We start from the raw sequence: 6,000 nt of genomic DNA on the forward strand, positions 1-6,000 counted from the left end.
TTGGAATTAGCACCAAAGAGCCCCCTCTTTTCCCCCTTCAGCAACCAGCTCCTCGCCCTGTAACAACAGCACATGCTGACAACAGTCGCTTCCTAGGATTAGGCGTCCAGCAGGGCTGATGCCCAGAATCACCAGGCTTGCCTTTGCAGCCACCAGCACTTGGGGGGGGGATTATTTATTTGATTGATTGATTGATTGATGATTATTTCTGTACTGCCCTTCATTTGAAGATCAGAGATCAGGTGGTTTACAATTTGACACATACCATAACACAAAAACAGCACCCCTCCCCCACATATTCTTATTTACGTCCTGCCCTTACCTAAGGCCAGGCTGGTAAACCTGTAGCGCAGTGTTTCCCAACCAGTGTGCCTCCAGATGTTTTGGGACTACAACTCCCATCATTCCTGACCACTGGTCTTGCTAGCTAGGGATGATGGGAGTTGTAGTCCCAAAACATCTGGAGGCACACTGGTTGGGAAACACTGCTGTAGCGCTCCAGAAGTTGCTAGACTAAGACTACAATTCCCATTATCCCTGACCATTGCCAGGGCATCTGGGAGTTGCAGTCCTACAAGATTTAGAAGACCACACAGTGCCATTCCCCACCTTTTCTGATCCAGTACACTATTTTATCCCAGCTTTCTCCAGCCAGGTGCCCTTGAGATGTTGTGGACATGCTTGTGAATAGACGACATGCAGGATCTCAGTTGTGGTAAGTGTGCTGCAGTAGGAGACATTTTACAACCACATCCGTTGCAAGGATCCTGCTTCCTAAGTAAGGGATCCATTAAAATTCTCCAGAGCTGCAACGCAGCACCAGCTTCAGCAGTGGCTATGTTCCAACTGTGGGGAAATTACAAATGCAGATAGCTTGCCCTGCAGAAGGAACAGCTACCGTATCTACAGTGTCAGATTTCAGCCAGAGGATTGGTGAGACCAGATTACTGCCTCTGTGCAAGAGCCTGATTGAGCTGCAGGAAAAGGGTTATGGCATGTGCATCACATGCACAGCTCCCTGGTGTCTTTTCACCCCAATGCATATCCTGCTTCTCCACAGTTAATTGGCCCATCTCATTTTCCTTCTAAGCAGGGTGTACCACCACCCAGCAACTTCATTCTGAATATGCCACCCTAAAGAGCTGAGATTGAGAGCACCTTCTAAGGTAGGAGTGGGCTGCATTCAGCCTTACGGGATCTCTAAACAGCTAAGGTAGGCATTCCCAAACTGTGGCCCTCCAGGTGTTTTGGCCTACAACTCCCATGATCCCTAGCTAACAGGACCAATGGTCAGGGGTGATGGGAATTGTAGTCCAAAACTTCGGAGGGCCAAAGTTTGGGGATGTTACAGGTAGGTAGCCGTGTTGGTCTGAGTCGAAGCAAAATAAAAAAAATCCTTCAGTAGCACCTTAAAGACCAACTAAGTTTATATTTTGGTATGAGCTTTCGTGTGCATGCACACTTCTTCAGATACAGGTTTACCACTCCCATCAGCCCATCTCCCATTCCCACCCACCCCCACCACCCTCTGTATATATATATAGGGTCTGACACTTCTGTTTCTAGTGTATCTGAAGAAGTGTGCATGCACACGAAAGCTCATACCAAAATATAAACTTAGTTGGTCTTTAAGGTGCTACTGAAGGAATTTTTTTATTTTACTAATACATTAAATATACAGTATTGAAATACCAGGTCTACATAGCTGAGCAAAGTTGAGTAGCCATTGATATCCTTCTCCTTCATAATTATGTATAAGCCTCTTTCAGAGACATTCAAATTGGTCCTTTCTGTTCTGGGATGACTACAATATACAGGTGAAATTCGGGAAATTAATATCGTCGAAAAGTGCATTTATTTCAGTAATGCAACTTAAAAGGTGAAACCAATATATGGGATAGATGCATGACATGCAAAGCAAGATATGTCAAGCCTTTATTTGTTGCAATTGTAATTATTTGTCATTAGGCGGGTCAATTATAAATGGAATGTAATTAATGAAATGTAATACCGACCTTTATTTTTGTGTATTATTGTAACTATTTATTTTATTACTGTGGAATTTCCAAAAGAAACATTTGTAAAAATTAAAAGAAAAAGAAAAAATAATAAGTTGCCATTACTGAAATAAATGCACTTTTCCATGATATTCTAATTTTTCGAGTTTCACCTGTAAATCTACTGATCTCTCCCCTCTCCTGTGCAAGGTCCCTTATGTCTGTCCTCTTTGCATACCTGGTGTTAAACCAGTTGAGTTTGCTTCTGCGGAGTGCATCTCATATAACATATCAAGTTATTGTTATTTGTAAGCTGCTTTGGTATTCATTTGAATGAAAAGCAGCACAGAAATATAATCAATCAATCAATCATTACTAGGAGCACAGGAAGATGCCTTATAATCATCCCCCCCCCCCCCGGGGCACCTAGTTCAGTAGACTGCTCACTGAAGGCTTCCTCTTGTCCTGTACGCAGAAAGCATGCATAGCTGCCAAGTTATCCCTTTTTTACAGGGATTTTCCCTTATGCTGAATAGGCTTTCTCGCGAGAAAAGTGAAAACTTGGCAACTATGAGCATGGGTCTGAGAGATTTTCTGCTTGTCTTGTGCTTCCTAGGCATAGGCTGAAGCAATTTTCCAATGGCTTGCTGCCTCTGGTTAAGAACTTAATTCGTTCCGGATGTCCATTCTTAACCTGAAACTGTTCTTAACCTGAAGCACCACTTTAGCTAATGGGGCCTCCTGCTGCTGCTGCGCCGCCAGAGCACAATTTCTGTTCTCATCCTGAAGCAAAGTTCTTAACCTGAGGTACTATTTCTGGGTTAGCGGAGTCTGTAACCTGAAGCGTTTGTAACCCGAGGTACAACTGTAAATCTTAGGATGCCTTTTCTGAGCATGTGTAGAGTGATTTTGCTTGGCCACTGAGTAACCATTGCCAACTCTTCCAAGCCAGGGGTGTGGAGGTGGTTTTCAAGAATGTAGGGTAATTAATGGTGGAGTTTTTGTGTTTTTCTTTGGAAGAATCATCCACTCTTATTTTCCCAAACGCATATGCAGTTCTGAATCCTGAAATGTTCTGAACAATTAGACATTTGCAGCAGTGGCTATACCATCTAAATATATTAAAGCAACAACTGCAAATGCACTCTCCTAAGACTACTTAACTGAAACTCCGGATTATAAGAAATGTCCGGAGGCAAGAACATTTATTTCACCCTCCAGGTGTGAAAACTGTGGTTAATATCTCAAAAGGGAGATGGAGTTCACATCTATGTTGGAATATTGCATTTCCACAAGGAAGCTCTCTTCTGTCTGTGGGAGCGGACTATGGTTACATAAGGGTGGGGGGAGTATTCTGGTAACGCACAGCTGCCTCTAATATTCCACAACCGTACATGACATTCGAGGGAGGGGGGAAAGCTTCTGCCTCTAAGGTACTTAATTTCTTTTTTCCTATCGACTGAAACCCTTACCTTCAAGTAGCTGAGGGCTGCCTTACTCGGAAGACAGTCTGCACGTGCACTGGAGCGCCCTCGCTTCTTTATTACCTGTCTACCTGGCCTGGAGCTGAGCTGGAAAGGTCCAAAAGGCCTCCCCCAGCCTCCTCAAACTGAACTCTGGCCGGCTCAAAGAGGAGCGGAGAGCCTTCGCGGAGGACCTTTCTTTGGCTTCGCGCTCTCGGCCTCCGCCCTGCGCCGCGCGGCCTGAGTGCGGGGGTGGGAGGCGCTGGCCCCCCGCTTGGCTCCCTCCGCTCTCCGGCCGCGCTCCGGCTCCATCCCGGTCCCCCGGCGCCGCGGCGGCGAAGCGGAATCCGAGAGCTGCGGTGGGAACGCGGCCAAGGCAGCTCCACCGCCCAGTCGGTGCGCGTCTCCAGACGGGACGGAGCTCATGGGCGTCTCAAGTTCCGCCCCAAAACGGGGCGGTGAAACCACGGGTCTGAAAGCAGCACTTCTTCCCGACGGCGGCTCAGGCTTTTGTAGCCGAGGAGACGATGAGAAAACCGGACACCAATAAAACACATACAGCTTGCACATCCATAATATGAGCCAACATCCATGATGTAAGAGAGAGGTTACCAGGTTGGTTATGGTTATTTTGTTTTTATTAATTTATATCCTGCCTTTTCCCCAGACAGAGACTCAAAGGAGCTTGCAGACAAAAATTAGGTAAAGGTAAAGGTACCCCTGACCATTGGGTCCAGTCGTGACCAACTCTGGGGTTGCGGCGCTCATCTCGCATTATTGGCCGAGGGAGCCAGCATACAGCTTCCAGGTCATGTGGCCAGCATGACTAAGCCGCTTCTGGCGAACTAGAGCAGCGCACGGAAACCGTTTACCTTCCCGTCGGAGCGGTACCTATTTATCTACTTGCACTGCATGCTTTTGAACATTAAGAAAAGCTAAAAACCTAGTGGGAAAACAACAGTTCAAAAACAGTTAAGACATTGATAGAATTAAAACTATGTAAATCTGTATGATCTATTAAACTATACCAATAATTACCACAAGGACAGCACAGCACCAGCCCTTTCATTAAAAGTAGTCGGTTCCCCAAAGCCTGTTGGAACAAGAAAGTCTTCAACGGCCAGTTGGAAGGACAAGAGGGAGCCAGTCTAGCTTCTCCAGGGAGGGGGTTCCAACATCTGGGAGCAGCCACCGAGAAGGCCCTCTCGTGTTCTCCTACCAAGGGTGCCAGTGAGGGTGGTGGAACGGAGAGAAGGGCCTCCTGCGAAGATCTCAAAACCTGGGCAGGTTCATATGAGGGAATACAGTCTTTCAGATAGCTTGGACCTAAGGACTTTATAAAGCCTAACCAGCACTTTGAATTGCGCCAGGAAACACACCAGTAGCAGTTGAGCTGTTGCAACAAGTTGTAGGCTCCCTTAATGTTCAAACTTTGACACGTCATGTCAGCTTTACAACAACCCAGTAAGGTTGGAGCGGATGAGGCTGAGAAGGTGGCTTGCTTAAGACTAGCGAGTGAGTTTATGTCCAAGGGAGGATTCGAACCAGGGACTTACTGATTCATTGCTCATAGCCTTTTAGCCACAATGTTACTTCAGCTCATGTGCTCTAGACTGAGCTTTCCAACTGTGTGCTGTGACACGTTAGTGTGTCAGCTACAGTGTGCAGGTGTGTCGCGCTCCTCCTGGGGCTAGAAAAGGGTTAGTTTAACTCTCCTGTTTTCTAGTACAGTAAAACTGAATTACTGTGTCGCAAAATGATGCATTTCTAAAAAGTTTTTAACCAACATGAAAAGTTTGGAAAGCTCTGCTCTAAGGGGAGAAAGTACCGGTATGATCTGGTAGATATCATCTTAAGGCCAAACCATGGTGTGGCATGGAGGCCTGGGCTCCTGGAGAGACAATTGTAGCTGATGTGCTCCTGCTGTTCAAGTGCTGCGGTAAGCTGTGTTTTGGCTTAGTGGGTCATTTAACCCCAAGCTCATTGGTTTACTTCTCTCCAAACAAAATCCACATTAGTGCAATACCTTTATTAGGCCAGTCAAAACATTGTAAAACAGTGTGCAAGCTTTCGAGGTCTCCAACACTCTGGTATCAGGCTAGATTGGGGGGGGGGAGAAGAGGCTGTTGTCCAAGTCACAGGTGGAGACTGAGTCTGTATTAAGTCACAGTCTTACGATACCTTATTCAGTCCCCACAGAATGGGGAGGGGAAGTACCCTAATCAGTGTGCTCCATATTTCAGCCCCAACAACTCCAAAATGTTTCTTATTTTAGACTTTTCCCTCTGGCAGGCCTAACGCTAGTGGGATGCATTTCCTTGGCAAGATTTCCCCAGCAGCCATTAGGGAATTGAATGGGCTGTAGGCCACACTAGACATGATGTTTGTTATGTGGTTAGCTCTGGCGTGAAATGTTTATTTAAAGATGGGTGGGAGGAACCCTGATTTTTGCAATGGGAAGAAAACTTCCATTAAGAGGAGCCGTGCTAGGCCAGGCCAATGGCCCATCTGGTCCAGCGTCCTGTTTTCACAGTGACCAA

The 6,000-nt window shown here is 46.3% G+C and overlaps 1 protein-coding gene across 1 annotated transcript in view; it reads right to left on the reverse strand.

Moving 5' to 3' along the window:
• Window positions 1-3,654, reverse strand: part of ARHGEF25 (Rho guanine nucleotide exchange factor 25) — a 96,875-nt gene extending 93,221 nt beyond the window's left edge. Inside the window, exon 1 of the mRNA XM_060272162.1 lies at window positions 3,470-3,654. The gene's annotated coding sequence lies outside the window, so the exon portion shown is untranslated. The remainder of the gene's footprint in view (window positions 1-3,469) is intronic.
• Window positions 3,655-6,000: the final 2,346 nt, after the last annotated feature.

Source organism: Zootoca vivipara, chromosome 2 (genome assembly GCF_963506605.1).
Source record: "Zootoca vivipara chromosome 2, rZooViv1.1, whole genome shotgun sequence".
Taxonomy (NCBI): domain Eukaryota; kingdom Metazoa; phylum Chordata; class Lepidosauria; order Squamata; family Lacertidae; genus Zootoca; species Zootoca vivipara.